Source organism: Megascapheus bottae, chromosome 16 (genome assembly GCF_031878675.1).
Source record: "Megascapheus bottae isolate mThoBot1 chromosome 16, mThoBot2.hap1, whole genome shotgun sequence".
Classification (NCBI taxonomy): domain Eukaryota; kingdom Metazoa; phylum Chordata; class Mammalia; order Rodentia; family Geomyidae; genus Megascapheus; species Megascapheus bottae.
In genome coordinates, this window is record NC_143524.1 from 20,179,127 (window position 1) to 20,198,495 (window position 19,369).

At 41.7% G+C, this 19,369-nt stretch overlaps 1 protein-coding gene across 2 annotated transcripts in view; it reads left to right on the forward strand.

Annotated features, from left to right (window-relative positions):
- The window catches only part of Slc1a2 (solute carrier family 1 member 2), a 111,153-nt gene that overhangs the window by 12,857 nt on the left and 78,927 nt on the right, over positions 1 to 19,369 (forward strand). The window contains exon 1 of one of the 2 annotated variants that reach the window (XM_090347885.1): positions 2,728 to 2,829. The exons of the other annotated variant lie outside the window; for it this stretch is intronic. The gene's annotated coding sequence lies outside the window, so the exon portion shown is untranslated. Of the gene's footprint in view, positions 1 to 2,727; positions 2,830 to 19,369 lie in introns of those variants that run through there. 2 annotated transcript variants of the gene reach the window in all.

Below are 19,369 nucleotides of genomic sequence, written 5' to 3' on the forward strand. Positions count from 1 at the left end.
TCTTTATCTCAGTCTCCTCTTGCACTATGCATTCTTTTGGAGGCCACTTTTGGGCATTTACATATCCCATGAATGCAAACAACCCTTCAATGTATGTTTCTGTCTCAGATCTTTCTACCTCCAGATTGGTTGATCCTACAGCCCAGTTGCTGACATTATTTGTGCAACCTATGGGCACAAATGAAACTGTTGGGTTTTCTCCTTTAGACTCATTCCTACTTTCTCTCATCTCAATAAATGACTCTGACATCCATCTAGATATCAAAATCAGACATTACATATTGTTCCTGGGTTTTTCTGTTCCATCAGCCCAAGCCTACAAGCTTACCAATTTCTTTCTCCTAACTCTCTGTAAGGATAGCCTTTTCATTGCCCCCAGCTATCACATTTTCCCAGGTGATTGTCACTGTTCTAGAAGCTGGATAGGTTCCTATTTTTCAATTCTTTAAATGTTCCCTAGTCTTAGATTAGAGCTCATTCCCTTTCCTGGACCAATCCACCAATCCCTTTTCTCTCTCACCCTCATTTTCCCTTCCTGTCCACCTCCCTCTCCTCCCCATCACTGTTCAGATACCTAGTGCCCTCTTCTTCCTGCTCTGTCTAAAATAGGTCTCCTTTTATCAGTCCTGTCTCATTTCTCTTAGTTACTTCTTTCTCTGTGCCAACTCTAGCTTCCAAAATATGGGCTTTCTGCATCTTCTTTGTATTTCTTTCCTGTGAGTATAAGCCTGTTCATCATCTGTTCTCCCAGATTCTAAACTGGCACATTGAATGATCACCCATTGACTGAATATTTCTTCACATCTTCCAGGGTTGCATGGATGGATTCCCAGGTACACTTGAGCTGGGACTCTTCTAGGTAGCCTTTCCTTTTCTTACATTTTGTTCAGAGCTCTCTTAATACTTCATAAACCATGCTGCACTGTTTTCTTGCCTGTCTGTTCACTATCTTGGTATCTCTCTGAGAAGCAGAACTGCATTCATTGTGTCTCTGTGTATCGCCAATATCACAATGAATGTTAGGGAATTGAATTGTCCACTTTGTAAAAGAAACATGAAGAGCGTGGAGAAGACAGAAGGAAGCTCATTTTAGTGGGGAAAGATGGAGGGAATGCCTTTCTCTTCTTCTTGGGATGTAATCACCTCTGGCCACTGGCCAATACCCAGCTTTTCAATTGTAAGAGGTTAATAGGAATCAGGTACTGGTAGTTCACGTCTGTACCTATCTCCTCAGGAGGCTGAGATGTGCAGCATCAAGATTCACAGCCAGAAAATTGTATGAAACTCTTATCTCTAACCAGCAAAACAAACAAATAAAAACTGGAAGTGGAGGTATGGCTCAAGTGGTAGAGTGTCAGTATTGAGGGAAAAAGCCAAGCAACAGTGTGAGGCCCTGAGTTCATATCCCAGCACCAGCATACACAAGAAATGAGTCAATAGGTAGGTAATAAGAACAATCACTTGGTAAGTAGCTATAGAGCCCAAAATGTATTTGTCATGGTTGCTTATGTTCTCGTTCCCCTCTCTGGGATAGATTACATCTGTGGTCTATTGTCATTAGCTGTAGTACCTGCCTTCCTTAGGACTATCATATCCCCTCAGAATCATGGGTGTCTGTTCCTCTCCCTGTATTTTGTAAAAGAGAGCAAAGAGAAAATGGAAGTAATTCAGCAAATTTAGATATCAAAGGGATCTCCGTCAGATGGTTTTACAAATTGCTTTGGTGAATACAATCCAAAGCTTGACAGTTTAATGGCTTACACAAGTGCTTTACAAGAAGAAAACTTAGCAGCAGCTGATAAGATTGTTGCTTTTAACTAGTCAAGAGATTTTTAGGGCATTTGCTATTCCCAGTAGAGTTGATTTCCTACAGATTGTGGTTTTCTACAAGTCTAGAGGGTAATGTCTTGTAGTTAATACATGTATTTCCTAGTAAGCTAAATAGAAATGTTAGAAATTTCTAAACTGAAATGTAGTTTTCAGTTTACAGGTGACTGGTCATGTGTGTGTGTGTGTGTGTGTGTGTGCGTGTGTGTGTGTGTGTGTGTGTGTGTGATTTCTTTTGGGGGGGTATATTTGTCTCTTGTTTAGTTAGAATGTAAAACCATGTTTAGGAGGGCACTTGTAGAGGAAGGGAAGGAAAAGGTCTGTGATTGGATGAGGGACTTATGCATGAAGCCCCCTTCCCTCGGGAAAATGTTCAGCTGAAACCTTAGAGAAAATGTTAGATTCCTCTTAGATTTATAATTAGTGCCTTTCAAGCTGCTGGTTTTGAAGTAAAATTACAATCAGATATTTAAAACTGCCTAGCTTCTCTGATACTGAGACCACTGTCTGTGGCAAGGAGGAATATGCCAGCTTTCTGTCTACTCTCTGTAGGTTTCAAGGCAGTTCAACACACCCTATTGTTATTGTTCAATGATCAGAAAGGACTATCCCATTCATCCAGTAGGGGGCGAGGTGGAGTCATGTGCTGCCAGCTGCAGGACAATGAGGATTTTCCTGTAGCTCTGAAGCTAGAGCCAGAGGGCAGTGTCCTTTCTCAGGCCAGCACCAGCTGTTGGCTGGATTTTTAAGAAGGGAAGTCCTACCACTTTGGTTATTTACATTCTAAGTGACCTGGAGTGCTTAGATCAGCCAGAGTCAGCACTTTCTGGAGGCCAGGCCACACTGGGACACTTGTGGCTAGTGAGGACACCCAAGAGACTGGGAGGAAGTGGACAGCAGGCACCGTTTACCGTCGTCCTGGCCCTGTGGCCTCACCTTGTTCTCTTCCTCTCAGAGAATCGTAGTGTGGTTTGAACAGGATCAACTGGTTCTGGAACTCAGGTATGACCGAGCGGTTCTATCTCACTGTGGAACTTTTTAAGACGGAGGTGGCAGCCATAGAATGGAAGGGAAGACTGAAAGCATGGGGGCGGGGGTACTTGAGGGATTAACGAGGACATTTTGGAAAGGTTGGAAAGAACTCAGAGTAAACAAGATGAGAATGGCAGCATGAAAGCAGATATTCTTTCCAAACTAACCAGCCACCCCAGAAGAACTAGCTGGTGTTCCAACCCAATTGGCAACAGAATTAACATAGGGATGAAAACACTGTGTTTTTGCTAAAGGACGCATTCCCTCAGGAGTCCGGGGTTCACCCTTGTGTCCATATGTCTATCTAAAGAGAACTCTTCTTTGAGTTAAGCACAGCTGAGGCATTTCGATGAGATGACAGCTTGTGCATATGTTCAGAAGGCAGGGAAATTCTGATTCTACCAAGTATGGCTTTCATGTCTCACCAAGAAGCATTTTAAATTGGGCTTTGAGAGCCTCATGTCTGTAGATCACAGGATAGTTGTTGAATAAATACATGAAAGTGGTTGAAAAGCTCTCCCTGGATGGATTCTTTTAACATAGGAACTTCTGGCTTTTTTTTTTTTAGGATAATCTCAGGTTCTCTGGACATAAATAGGGAAGTAAAGCAAATTCCTGACTTGGGTGTATTTCTTTGGATTAATATTTGATTATTAGCATCTTGTAATTTTTAATAGCAAAAGGCTTCAAATTGTTATTTTGCCCTCCCCACTCACAGATTATGTGGCTGGATCTTCTGGGAAGTCAGGCATGTGCAGGCTTGGATAATGTATTCTTGAGGGTGACAGGGAATGTCATGAGCATGAAAGATGACCTTGAGAATATCTTCCTCCTTTCAGAGATCTAGAATAGGAGATACTCAGCACACAACAGCTGGGAGCCAGCACTATAAACAGGAATAATAATAGGTTTTTTTTTTTTTTTGCGTTTGTTTCTAAGAAAGACCCAAGTAAAAGTTCCTGTTCCATTGCTCATTGTTTTTAGTAGGGATAACAGCTCCCACCTGATGGGGTTCTAAAGAAAATTCAGATAAGACCTTTGGAAAGTGCCCAGCTTAGTACCTGGAACGTGTTTTATTCCCTGTAATGATGACTGTCATTTTTCTTCTTGGAACTGTACTATCACTTTGAGCTTGCGAAACTTAAACTGAGTTTTCCTTCAGCCTCTAGATTTTACAAATCACTTTGCTATCCTGTGGTGAACACCCACAAGTATATTGGTCAAAGCCACCCCGCGCCCTAGGTGATAAGATTAGAATGTAGATCTGGATCCCTTTGATCCTATGAGTAGTGTATTTGCTTTCTCCAAGGTTTGTTTGTTGATTTTTCTATTATTAACTTTTAATCTATCAATTATTTTTACTCACTACACTTTTAACTCCCAAAGGCAGAATGTTGTTTTTTTTTTTCTTTTCCTGACTCCAGTAGGGTGTCCTATGACGCAGCTTAATTCAGACATTGTATGCCTGGAATAAATGTTAAGGGCTCAGTCCTGAAAGCTTGCCCACACTTCCAATGTCATAAATCCAGGAGCTTTCCATGTTCTGCCCTTCTGCTCTGTGATTCACTAGAGCAGCTCACAGAATTATCAACTATACTTGATTCCCATGTTTCTCAGTTTATAATACAGAATACGTTTCAGAAATGGCCAAGGGGAGATGCGACATGGGCCCAGGAAAGTAGGAAGGATTCAGAGCACGCAGAATGTACCTGACTTTTTAAGTGTCCCATCTTCTACCAACAGAGAAGTACTTCTCATCCATCCTTTTGTTGTGTGTGCAGAGGTTTTGTTATGTGGACCCAATTGATTTTAACTCATTGGCCACGGATGCTCCTCTCCTCTCCTCTCCCTGGGATATTAATTTGGGGTAGGTCTTGCTGATGACTGGTTCATCCTGAAGCTGTCTGCAGACCTTCAGCCACCCGTCACCTCATTGGCATACCAAGACACTTATCCTGTCACTACGTTAAGATTCTAAAGATTTTAGATATTTATCAGTAACCTGAGACAAAGACAAATATTTCTTTTAAAACTATTATATTAGTCTCTGCAAGTGAGGAGTATTGTAATCTCCAGTAAATTTTCCAGTCAGAGATGATCTGAAATTGCACTGATTATTTAAGAACATGCTGGACTGTAGGCCAGGGAGCAGAAGGGGTATTCAGGTCTTGGACTGGGAGAGATGCCATAGAGTGATCCGAGATGCAATTGATGGCTATTACCATCTATGATAGCTAAGACCTGAAATATCCTCACAGTGAAGTTAACCTTCGATAACCCTAACTAATGGCGGTCCAAGATTCTCAAGACCTTAAGGCAGATCAGGTGTATTTAGTCAGTAATTTCAGAGTGGCAAACTCACAGATGATTTTGCTCAACTGAGGAAGACGTGATAGAACATGGTAATTATCAGGTGAGTAAGGATGTAGGGTAGAGGAAACCTATGTGTGGTGCAGAAAAAGATGGTTTTATCTCCCAATTAAAGCACACACACACACACACACACACACACACACACACACACACTTAGGCACTCAAAAATGTCTACATAATTTTTTTTCAGATAAATCAGGTTGTTAGAAACACTTTGTTCCTGATGCTATAGTTTTTCGTGTTTTCTCACCCTGAAATTTTCATAGGATGCTGATTTTTTTTTCAGAGACAGATATATATGGTATATAACAGCAGGAAGGCACATTTAGAGGTTTAATGTTCATCGACAATAAATGTATTCACTTTACCTAAAATTGATGTGCGCGCGCGTGTGTGTGTGTGTGTGTGTGTGTGTGTGTGTGTGTGTGTGTGTGCCAGTGCCAATTCTGAGGCTTGAACTCAGGACCTTATACTCTTGCTTCACTTTTTCTTTCAAGGCTGGCACTGTTCTACACTGCCACTTCTGATTTTTATTTTTGGCTAGTTAATTGGAGGTAAGAGTTTCACAGACTTTTCTGTCTGTGCTGGCTTCAAACCTTGATTCTCAGATCCCAACCGCCTGAGTAACAAAGATTACAGATATGAGCCATTACCACCCAGTTTATTTACTATCAAGACTGTACAAGGCTATAACATTCATTATCTCACTAACAAGCTATAAATAACTTTTAATTATTAGGCTATTTCACGGGACCTCGTGGCACAACGGTAGCACGTCTGACTCCAGTTATTAGACTATTTCATTTTAAATGCATATTTACATTTCATTATAGATGCATAGTTACATTTCAGTACTTTTTAAGTATAAAGATAGTAATGTAGTCTAAAGATTATAATCAGAGATATTTAAAAGTGAATGTAATTTTATTTTCACCTAGCAGTGTTTAACATGTGAATAAGTGAATCTATATGGTGTATGTTGGCTTCCATTTTGCAGATATATCATGACTTCAAAATCAATCTCCTCCTGTTAGATATTAAGCTGAATTCTAATTTTTCACACTTATAAACATCTTGTCTATACAACTTAAGCTTTCCTTGCTAATCTCATCTTTTCCTTGGGCTAGATTGTTAGGAGTGAAGTCAGTGTGCCCATACTGTACTCATACTGTCCAATTATACAGTCTTGCTCCTGCAGGTTCTCAAATACAGTTCTCTTTTTGTTTCAGTCAACTTCATTTCAGTGTCTAGTAACTAATTGTATGGCTCAGGTTAATTTTAGATTTCTTACCACATGAACCAAAGTAAGTCTAGGTAAGATATTTTTGCAATATTGAATCTTCATATTTATGTATTTTTCCTGACATCCCACATCAGTCTGTATTGAAAATATCATATTCTTCAGTATTAGGGCTTTTACAAATATTATAAGACACAATCTGATTTATCTATAATTATATAGGTCTCTAATTGTTATTTCTAAATATTTACTCTCAGCTGATTGCTTTCTGCAGAAAAAAATGTCCATTTTATGCTGCAATAACAAACTATCTGTAACTGAGTATTGTAAAGTAACATTGTTTGACTCATGATTCAAATAGTGAAAGTCCAAGTAGAAGAAGGCATCAACATTGTGGTAAGAGCACCCTTTACTATTTTACTGCAAGAACTGTTTTGTGGCAAGGGAATGGCTACATGCAGAAGAGACCAGCACACAGGACAGTCTTGTTTTCTAACAGCGTTCTCTTTTGGGGCCTAACTAACTGCCATGAGACCTGACTCATTCTGTGAGGCCAGCATCGTTAGTTAGTCCATTTATAACTTCAAGCTTCCATCACTTCACTACCCTAACACTGGGGTCCAAGTTTCCAGTGCACGAACCACGGAGTAGAGTGGCTTCTGATTTAACTCAGGGCTGGCTCCTGCCTTTGAACTTGTTTCCCTTCCTTTCATCATGTCTTTTTGGCGCAGATAGGAAGATTGACTATCCTCTGTTTGGATTCGAATTACATCATCTAACGAGCTAGATACACTTGGAAAAGGCCTCTGTGGCCCATCCTCCATCACTGCTGGCTTGACTTCTATCCAAAGCTATCCTGACTTGCGACCCAGTCCTGGCCCTCATCAGCTACCACCACCTCCTGCTGTGCTTACCTAGATTTTAATCGCTGACCTAAAGTCTATGATAGCAACGCCCATGTTAACAAAGCAAGCTGGTGGATTGAGGAATTTTGGATACACAAAGCAAGTGAAACCATATGTTTTGCTTTAATTGTCTGGATAGGTTGAAGTTAATGTATTTTGGGCCAAATAATGAAAACTATTTCTTTCTTTTTCCCATATGACTATTGGAGGCATTTGTAGGGCTTAATGCTTGGCTGAACTTCCTTAGGGACAAAGGGAGATTAAATTGGACAGATGGCAGGATGAGGGAAAGGGAAGGAGGAAAGAGGAGCAATAAGTCTGTGTTAAATGCAAATGTAGGTGGCCCTGCCCTTTCTAGACTGGTAGGAATGGATTGCAAGCTAAACAGTTTCATTCTAGAAGTAACTTGCAGGCTGTTGCAAATAAATTTGCTCCAGAGAAGTGTCTTCTGGAATGTGGTGGGCCTGTCATGGGCAGGTGATATGGGGCCAGCGTGGTGTCCTTCCTTCCTTGCAGAAGCTTTGGATGGGTTCTTCAGAATAAAGTTTCCTCTGATTCTTGAAGACCAGAGGGAATTGAGTAGATGAAGTATTGACTTAAGTTTTCTTCTACTTAAAGGAAGATTTTAGATTGTCGTTAACACCCTGAAGACTGAGTAACTCACATCATCTTCCTGACATGCCATAACTTCTATTACTAGATAAACTAGGTTTACCAAATATCTGTTTGAGAAATCCTCACTCCATACACCATAGGGTTGCTATAGACTTATTAACTTTCAGAGAGGTATTAAGGACTGCTTTTGCAGACTGTCCTTCAAGGTTGAACTATGCTTCTGAGGTCAAATTAAGACCATCTTTTTGTTTCACTTGCTTTCGAACTAAAAGTAATGAGTAGCTATGCAGGCTAGAAATGAATACCAAATTGACTCACATATTGTGTTTCTACTTGTCACCATGAACTCAGAATGTTCTAGAACATTTGGTCCTGCCCCTCCTCCCTCCACCATTTTCCTAAGTCCCAAGGTCATAGTAGAGTGGGCTGGGATTTGAATCCCAGCACTGCCACCACTTGTGCCAGAAACCTTTCCATCATTATATCCTCGTGTGACTCCGAGTTTTCAGGACTTGGAGAAAGGAAATGAGGTTCTCTCGTGTCTTAGTTCATTCGGGCTAGGATGGCATATACATAATAGAGCTTTGTTTTTCACCATTCTGGATGCTGAGAAGTTTGTGGTCAAGGTGGGGACAGGTACAGTGTCTTGTAAAAACTTGTTTCTTGGTTTCTTATAGATGGCACTTTCTCTTTGTGTCTAAACATAAGGAAGAATGAGTTCACTTTTATAAGGGCACTCATCCTAGTCATGAGGGCTCTGCCTATGGAACCTAATCACTTTCCCTGTCTTCTAACACCATCACCTAGGAATTAGGATGTCAACACAAGGAGTCTGGAGGAACACAAACCTTCCAACCACAGTATCCTACCCAAAGCTGAAAACCATGCATAGCTTGGACATACTCAGAGTTTACCCTTTTCTGCCCAGTACATAAATTTTAGAAGATGTGTTGCCTTCTTTATCTGCATCCTTCCCATTACCTTGGTCCTCCTCTTCTCAGATGCTGGGGTTTTTGGGACTTTCCTTCAGCGTGGTTCTGTTCTGTTTGGATGGCAGGGTGAGATGGACAGAGTCAGACTGCCCTTTGTTCCCTTCTTCCTTCATTCTCCTGAGCTTCGCAAGCCCAGCGTGGTTCTCAATGTACAGATTCCATAGGAGACTAAAAAAGAAATAACAATGTAAAAGATGGTCATCCAACTTGTTACTTTTAGGGCTTAAGTGAAAAGCTTTATGAGAAAGACTTTGGGCAGGAGGTCTACTGAGAGATAACTCACTCTGGGTGTCAAGCTCAAGCTCTGTTCTTAGAAGCCCTCTTTATTTTCTTTCTTTCTTGCTTGCTTTCTTGCTTTCTTTCTTTTCTTTCTTTCTAATTTGCTTGTCCTGGGGCTTGAACTCAGGGCCTGAGGTCTTGGGCTCTTCTCAAGGCTAGAGCTCTAAGACCTGACCCACAGCACCACTTCTGGCCTTTTCTTTGTATGTACCAAGGAATCAAACCTAGGTCTTTGTGAATGCTAGGCAAGCATTCTTACCACAAGGTCAAACTCTCAGGCCTCAGAAGCCCTCTTTCTTCCAGTCCTTCATCAGCCAGTCTCAAGACCTACGTGTAGGGAATGGGGTGGCCTGTGGAGCGACCATCTCCACTGTTGTCCACTCTGGGCCATCCTTGAATCATAAGTAATCACTATGAGCAGTACAATGGGGTAGCTGCTGGAAGAATGCTGCTCTGGCCCAACTTGAGATCTCCCCTCTTCTGATTTTCTAAGAGCCTTTGTGAAATTATAAATCATAACTCTTACTTACCACTTAGGAGAAAAAGACTTTTTGCTTTTTTTTTTTTTTTTGGTTTGCTGCCAGTCCTGGGGCTTGAACTCGGGGCCTAGTCACTGTCCCTGAACTTCATTTTTCCCAAGGTTAGTGCTGTACAACTTGAGCCACAGTGTCACTTCTGGCTTTTCTGAATAGTTTTTTTTTCTGGAGATAAGAGTATTCTTGTGGGCTTTCCTGCCAAGGCTGCAATCCTCAGATCTCAACCTCCTGTATAGCTAGGATTATAGGCATGAATCACCAGTGCCCACAGTGAAAAATGCTTTGTAAAAAGCAAATGTAATTTATATGTTTAAATCCATTCACCCCAAAACCCATCTGCCTTTCTATTGCAGAGTCTTTTTCTCTTCCTTTAGCTTTTATAACATGACCACTGGCAACCATATCACAAGAATGGATCTCAGTAAAGAGCCAGCTGCTAGCGACTAGGAATGACCCTCTTCAAGCCTCATAACTAGACGAGATCCCAGCTTGCATGATGTCTGGCATCCTTCTTGTCCTTGCTGGTGGAATGGTAGCCTGGTAGCAGCTAATCTACAGTGAGGCCACAGTGTGAACTCTCAAGGGATGTAAAGCAGGAGTGAGTCCAGTTGGCCTAATTCCCATTGTTTCTGTTGGCTTACTCAGTAATTTTTTAAACTCTGTATTCGTTCCCTTGGTACTAAAATTAGAGAATTATCTTTTTCCATTGGGAAAGTGAAATTAGTCTATTTGTACTTCTGTGTATTTTTATCAGTGTCTTTTCTTGGTGTGATATTGGGGTTTGAACTCGGGACTTTCTCTAACATTTGAAAAGTAGCCTTTGATGTCAACAGATTCAGGCCCAGGCTGCTAAATCTGCAGTGGTTCACTGTGCTACCTAAGTGGCAGGTGGGGACATCACACTCTGATCAACACATCAGTACAGGACTCCGGTGAATAAAGGACATAGTGATGCTAGAATCTAGAACCTGCTACTTATTATAGGGCCATGACTTGGCCTCTTGGGGCTTCAGATTCCTCATCTATCCCTATGGAAAATTGGGGATGATAGCATATATATATATTATACATATATATATATTCATATATCCTTTGACCAGTGCTGGGACGCGGGATGATTCAAACTCTATTGCATGGAAGCCTGGTTATGTTTGTGTCCCTTGGAGATATATAAACTTGAGTCTTCTAGAAATAGAAAACTTTCAAAATGTGTTTATGTACCTTGCAGCAGCTGAATCTTCTAGCAAAGAGGATCCTGAGGATAGCAAGGCTGGAGGGACACTGAAGGGCCCAGGGCATATAGTCTGGTAGATTTTTCTCAAGATTCTCTGCTGCCCTTGGGGAAAAGAGTGTGGGAACCCTGGCCCTTTCTCTTTGGCAGTCAGGGATGGGTCTCAGGAGTTCCAGGCTTCTCAGATGTCTAGTCTGGCAAGAAGATGTTTGAATAACAAAGTTAATAAGCATGGAACTGCTGTTTGGCTCAGGGAAATCCCAACAGTCTGCGCCAGATAGTCCCACAACAGTAATAGGCAGGCTCTTAACCTGTTCCTGTGACTTCCATTGCCCTGGACACAGGGGGGTGCTGCAGCATCACTTTTGCTCAACGTTAACTGCATGAACGCCTGTCTGACAGGATCCTAAAAGGTCATAGGTCTACTTCATATTTCTATTGGCCCGAGTTTGTATTCTTTGTCTTCCAAGATCAATGGAGGTTTTACAATGAACTAAACAATAATAGCAAAACCTTCAAAACCAAATCACGTGCTTTTTCAATGAATTTATGCAAGCAATACACTTCACATGATACAAAAATTTACAAGTAGATATAAGTAAATTCTATCTACTCTATAAAAATAATGTTCAATAGATACATGCATGGACACGCACGTGCGCGCGCGCACGCGCGCGCGCACACACACACACACACACACACACACACACACACACACACACACACACAATGGGCTAGTTGTGAATGATTTTCATTTGTTTACCCAGATAAGGTATTGCTTTGCAAACTTTACTATTATTGGCTTTTTCACTTAACAACTCCAGGAATTCTTTTCCCAAACACTGTTTTCAAAGTGACTTTGACTATCTGTGCCTATGAAATCTGGTGCTGAAGCTCTTAAGAGCTGGGGGTTGAAAAATGGAAGCCATTAAGATGTCAATCTTAATGAAAACTCCTCACCTCCTTCAGGGAGATGTGTGTGTCAGGGGGTGCGGGCGGGTTTGAGTGCTTTACAATTTGGCTATCTCAAGAGCTGCATCTATCTGAATTCAGACTCCTAAATTCCCTGAGAAGATCTCGTCCCTTTCCCACACCTGTCCTTCTTTCCCACCACAGAGGCTGATGCTCAGGTAGGTGTTGGCTTGTCTCAGTTAATAAAGATGGGATACTGTAGGGACTGGGAGTATGGTCTCATTGTAGAGTGCCTGCCTACCATGCATAAAGCCCTGGGTTTGATTCCTTGGTACTACATACACAGAATAGCCAGAAGGGTACTGTGGCTTAAAGGTAGAGTGCTAGTTTTGAGAAAATTCAAGGACAGTGCCCAGGCCCTGAGTCTAAGTCCTAGCACTGGCCAAAACAAATACAAAAACAAATAAACAAAGATGGTATATAGCTGTAGTTTGTGGGGGCAGGAGAGTACACAAAGGAAGAGCCGATACACAGAATTTCTTCAAAGATGGGCAAGGGTTCAAATCCCAACCTGTCACCTCCCACCCATTTTTATAACCTCAGACAAACAAATCACTCAGGCTGCCATTTGTAACATGTTGACAAAAAATGCTACTTGAAAGATTATTTTCTACATTGTTAGGAACACACAGAGGTGGCTTTCTGAATCTGTGGGTTTAATATCCAGGCCTTCTATCAACTGCAGATAGAAAACACTGGAAGAAAATGAATTATATTTTCTGAACATATATATGCACATTTTCTTGTCAGAAGCCCCTAAACAACACAGCCCAACAATGTACAAGATTTTTGCATTGTATTAGTATTAAACGAGTATAGAGGTAAAGTTAATTACAGGGGATGATTTAACATAAGTTACAAAGCCAACACAGCACTATTTCCTACCAGGGACTTGTGTGTCCTCAGATCTTAAGGTACACAGTGTGGGTAGGGGTCCTGGAACTGGTGCCTTCCAGATTCCAAGGGACAGCAATATCTACGATATAGCGCTATTCCTGGCAGACACTGTGTCCTATATTCTATGAGGTGATGAACAACTTATTTTTGCACGGGCTAGATAATAATTGTGTGTATGTGTGTGTGTGTGTGTGTGTGTGTGTGTGTGTGTGTGTGTGTTGGTACTGGGGCTTGAACTCAGGACCTCACACTCTTGCTTGGTTTTTCTGCTTAAGACTGGTGCTTTTCTACTTGCATCACAGCTCCACTTGAGGCCTTTTGGTAGTTGAGGTCAGTGTCACACAGACTTCTACCCACACTGTCTTTGAATTGTGATCCTTCATGAAGAATGACACTATGAATGAACTGGGGAAAGCCTGCATTTCTCCCAGGTCCTCAGAAAATGCAATGAAAGGCAACTGGAATGGGTCATACAGACCCATTTGGATTTTCCTTTTTCAGTGATTGTTTAAGTTGTTTCCTTGAATATGTTCCCAGAAAATTTCCAAATGGGTTCTACTTTCTTTCTGTCTCATAGCATCTGTATGTAGAAATAACAGCCTTTTCATGGAGGCTGACTGGGCTCTAAACCCTGCCAGCATCTCTTCAAACCTAGGTTTGGGCCATGTGCTCTGAGTCTTGGCTTCACTCCTTCCCCCCCTCTAAACTGGAGAGATAATGCAGACCTCATAGGCAGTATACAAGATAATCTGGAGAATTCATGCTAAGAAAACAGTGGTTAAGTGTGCAAGATGCTGTGGATATGATCACAGCTAACCAGATCTAGAAATGAAATGCATTGCTGTCATTTCCCCTTTCTTCCAGAAGGGTACAGTGTGGAGCTAAGAATGTCTTGATATTTAACAGCTCATACCGCACTTTCAAGATACCTTCTCTGCTTATTCACAACTACTCTTACAAATGAGGTGTCTTCAGTAATTATTCACAGAAAAACACCCCAGATATAAAACCACCACCACAAATAGGCCTTTCAGTTGTTGCCATGGTAGCCATACATTCTCCTGTCAGTCATCCTGGAGTGAATTCTTCATGAGCTTTGTCCAGGACCCAGTCAGTGAACGCATCCATTATTGGCAGTGGAGATAGGGAGGTAGATGACTTATAGAGGCTTTGTACAATACAAGGACACAGTAAGGGAGAAGTGAGCAAAGTTCTTGTATTGCTGCTCTCTCAGTGTAGTAGATAAAGTAGCTATATAAAGGTTCATAAATTCTGCTTTTGGGGTTTGCAAATATAAAATTCAACCCTGTCATCTTTTCCACATTACCTTCCCTCTCTTATTTTCTCCTTCTTTTCCTCCTCTCCTCCCTTCCTTTCTCTGTTTCTCTCTACCTCTGTCTCTCTGTCTCTGTCTCTGTTTCTGTCTCTCTCTCTTTTGAACTCAGGGTCTAGGCACTGTTCCCAAGGATTTTTTTTTTGTAGCTTAAGTTGATCTATCATTTGAGCCACAGCTCTGCTTCTGGATTTTTTGGTGCTTATTTGGAGGTCAGAGTCTTGTGAAACCACCATCCTATCCCCAGATCTCAGCCTCTTGAGTAGCTAGGATTAAAGAGTAGCTAGAATTACAGGCATGAGCCATGGTGTCTAAATTTTTCCTATTGCTTCCTCTCTTCTTGCTTTTTTGCCTGCCTGCCTGCCTGCCTGCCTTCCTTCCTTCCTTCCTTCCTTCCTTCCTTCCTCTCCCTTTCCTCTTCTCTCCTTTCTATCTCCCTCCCTCCCCTTTCTTCCTTTCCTCCTCCCTTCCTTGCTATCTTGCTACTTCCTTCCCTCTGCCCAAGTGCTCTAATATTTAGAGGCTGCTTTGCTCCTTGTCGTCTATCTCCCCTAAGTGTATCTAACTGTGATGAGACTAATTTCACCCTGAGATCCAGCAGTGAGCCCAAGATAAAATCAAATTGTTATGGAAGATCACTTGGAAGATTCTGAGGAGAACCTTGAAAACCAGAGGGAACATCCTTGGGAGAAAGTCTGGTTGGAGAGAAGATGGCTGATGTAGCCCATTCTGAAGTAACAAATGGGGTCTCGAATAGTATATCTTTAACAGTTTTTTAAATTACTTTTTATTTATTTATTAAAATGTTATTGTAGAGCGTGGTCTAATGGCAGAGTGCTTGCCTAGCATGCATGAAACCCTGGGTTCAATTCCTTAGTACCACATACACAGAAAAAGCCAGAAGTGGTACTGTGGCTCAAGGGGTAGAGACCTAGCCTTCAGAAAGCCCAAGGACAGTGCCCAGACCGTGATTTCAAGCCCTGAGACTGGCAAAAAAAAATTATTGTAAAGGTGATGTATAGAGGGGGTTACATTTCCTTTTGAATAGTGTCACTACCCTTCCTCATTCACTCCCAGTTTTTTTCCTCCTGACTTCCCTCCACCATTCCTTCCCCGATTAAGTTGTATAGCTCATTTCCAACATAGTGTCTAGTGGGTTTCACTGTATTCTTTTTAACGTTTTTCTAAACAAATTAATTTGCTGGTCCCCATGACTCTATGTAGGGTCTTCTCCCTGGGGGAGAATGGGAGACAAAGGTTGGCAAAATGTATAGATTTAGAACCAGACAAACAAGCTCTGCAACCTTGGGGGAAATTGCCTAACTTCTCTGGGTCTCTGTTTTCCCGTCAGAAAACAGATAGAGGTAGTTGTATTTTCCTTGCAAGGCTGTCATGAAGAGAAAATGAGAATCTGTTTGAAATGTGTTTGTTATGTTACAGATTCTCAATATGTTATCTCCATTCTGTGTTCTACACAGACCATTTCCCTAATTCATAAGAAGAGAGCAGAGTTGGTTTAGGATAGGAGATTTACTGGCCTTTTTAAGATACAGGTTATAGAGGATCGGGGGAGGGACCGCATTGATTTTTACATGTCTCTATTTCATCTTTCCCACTGATTCACTCTGGGTCTTCGAACAGTTTTCCAGATAGTGTGAGATCTCATTGTTCAGCATGTGGGGAAAAAAAATCTTTTTTTTTTTTTAAATCACTGTACTTCTTGGCGTGATCCTTGTATAAACCACATACTTCTGGGAAGTTCAACTATGTCACCTGCTATAGGGATTTTGTTATTAGGCATGTGGCTGCCTTGTAGGTCCAAAGCAGTACGGGGAAAACCAGGAGCTGACTTTGCAGCTGTGGGCTCAAGCCTGGGTCGTCACTTGGTCCTCTCCTGTAGTGGAAACCCCTGTAATTCCCCCAGAGCCTGTGGTCTTAGGTCTCTGTGAGATTATTCAAGAGAACAGGCCCATGAGTAGCCAAAATTCTATGCTGCTGCTGCTTTGCCTTGTGGCAACTTAGGAAGTTGGGACTGAAATGTAAGAGGCACCTTGGTAGATGTGTTGATACTCCATCTGGGGTATCCACTTCTGTGATGAATCATATTCTGTCATCCATGGAAATTCTAGCTCAAACTCTCTGAGAGCTTAGGATTCTTGGATCTGATATGTATTCATCATTTTTGAATCATGCCTAGCTGCTGTGTGTGCAGGAGGCCTGTGGGTTGGCCTGCCTCATTCAGGAAGAGGGTGTGTCCCATTCATTTCTCTATATGTATTCAAAGGATAAGATCAGAATTCACTAGGGCCATGTGAAAAATAGTCATCGTCTGGATTCCAGGTGGAATGTAAGATCAGCCGAAGTTGGGCACATGGGTTATACACTTGCAGTTAAAATTCTTTTGAGTTTTAAGGTATTGTTTGAAGAAACTCCTTTCCACCTCTGCTTTTGCTGATTCATCTCACAGCCTTCCATCTAGCATGCATTTGACAAGAGTGCTTGTGCTGTCATTTTGCCTCCTCTCCCAGGATTCCATGAGATACTGGACTCAGCAAGAGGCTAGCACCCTCTCTTATTTGCCCCAAAGTGAATGTGTTTATCTTTCCAGAAACGAAAACATTCTGACTACAACAGAGAAGTAGGTAGGTCATGGCTAAATTTCATTGTGTGCAAAGTGGTGGGGGGAAACGTTAACACTAAGGATCTATACTTCAGGAAAGCATCAACTATCTTCTTCATGAGAAATAGATTCTTGATGTTCCATCAAGGCTAGCTAAACAAATGATCAGTCTCCACCTCCATGTATGTGTGATTTTGAAATCAAATATTGCTTTCTATCTCCCAATCTATTAATCATGTGGCAGTTCCCAACAGCTTCAGCGGGCGCTGTGAATCCAGTGTCTTGGAGCACAGGGTGTCATTAGTAACATAACAGCCACCCTGTGTGGCTTAGCTTCTCCCTGCAGATCCTAAAAATACCCAGAGCACTGCAAACAAGCAGAAAGCCATGTACGGGAGCCATGACACTTGCTGCTAAGCTGCCTTAGCACTAACTCTGCAGGGAGCCCTGGGCTTCCTCAGTTTGTCCCTTGATTATCTTTATCCTTGATTCCCCTTGACCTCTGTTTAGGCAGAGGAGGTGGGAGTCGTTGATGGAACAGAACTGACCAGAAGAGAGGAAAGAAGGAAAGAAACAGAAAATTTGTTTGCACTGTCTTTCCCTGGCTCTTTATAGAACCTGATAAAGATGTGTCAAGAGATCAGACCAGTCATGGGAGCAGCGCAGACTAGCTGGGATTTAAAATAAAACTCTTTATCACAAGATCACTCAGAGTGACTCTCGTGCATGTATCCATGAAGAGACCCAAGGACTGCAGCGTTCAGTAAAGGTTAGTGTACCCAGTGGATGGATGAGGTGGTGACTGGGGTTATTCTCAAAGCCAAAACAAAACTCAAATTCCTTTTGGTGGAATACTTGGGTGAAATTTAATGATCCAGGGAACGGAAGGTTTCCTGATAATTATACAAAGACATATTCCATTTCGCAGGCCTGTGGAAGGCAGAGGAGTGTCATCTAATGCTGACTGTCCTATCCAACAGTGAGCTGTTCTTTTTGTTTTGTTTTTAAATTTGACCCAGGGGATTAAATAACAGTATCGACAGGTTATAGAAATGTGTGAATCATAATAGATCTTTTATAGAATATCTGGAAGAGTCAGAAACTAGCTTAATAAGATGAATCTGAGCCAGCATGAACATTAGTAATATCTTTGCTTTTTTTCTGCTAATGTTTAATGCAACTGCTTAGATGTTGTTAATAGTAGTCATGGAAAAGGAAAGAGAGAGGCCATAGCTTCTTCCCAATTCGGGGTGTGTGTGTGTGTGTGTGTGTGTGTGTGTGTGTGTGTGTGTGTGTGTGTGTGTGTGTCTGGACTTCATGGACTTCATTAACTGTTGGGAATTACATGATTAATAATTGTCCAGAAGTTCTTGTCAATATCCTGGGATTTCAATGATAAAGTTAAGCCTGGAAGAATAAGCAGGAGTCAGTCAGTTCTGGGGACAAAATGTACTTAGCATTGTTTCCATCCATATGTGAGTAGAGGAAGTGTTACGTACCCAGGACATATGCTTCTCATTGGAAAATTCAATCAAATGTCTGTCTCTCCAGCCTGGATTTCTCATGGAAAAAAGAAATCCTTGAAATCTTTTCAAGCCTCAAGTGAAGGCTTTGAGTTCCCATATTGCTAGATAGGAGCTACCAAGGTACACATCAGAGGCAAGGGAGTCCAGCTGTCTGCCTGCCTTTGAAAATAATTTGCATTGTCTCCTTGAATGGCATCACCCAGACGCAGCTACAGATTTAGAATAATCAGGGCAGCCTAATCGTTGTATTACTAACAGCGACATGATCTGGCATTAACGTAGCACTTCCTGTGTGACAGGTACTAGATTCATTTTCTCTGTGTTGCATGCTTTTAGTGGGATCTCACCTTTTCTCTCCTGTCTTCTCCTTTTCTATCAATGAGCTGAAATTAATCATATTGGTTATGCAACCTTCCCAAGACAGCCAATGTTAACTGGATCCTGACATAATCCCCATTTCTAAGGGGATTAAATTGAGGACAACAATGAGTTAAGTGTTTGCTTAGAGACAGTCTGGTTTTCCACTTGTTGAGGCTGGAGACAATGCAGTTGGGAGACTTTATTACAAGCAAAGACCTATGCTGTGTCTTCTGCCCTTCAGTCTTCTCACTGTGTATAAGAAAAGTTCTTAATTGTATGCTGCTTTGTGGCTCTGAGTTTTGTGACAAAGAGCAATGGATAACTAGAGTTGCCCATAAAGACACACATTGTTGATGTGCCTAGAGAGAGTGAAATCTCTCAGAGGTTTTAACAGATCAGCCTAGTTTGGTGATGATGTGAAGCTGCTCCTGAATGGACAGAATCAAGATTTTCTTTCAAAACCAAACATGGGTGCCCATGGGTGGTTAGGATGTAGAGACACAGAACTGGAGGTGAAGTTGTGGGGTGGGAGAAGGTGACCTCCCGCAGTGTGGGGTCTCACTGAGGGTTGTTATCAGGCTTGAAGGTGGAGGGATGTAGATGGGTGAATTCGACCCTCCACCTCTGCTGA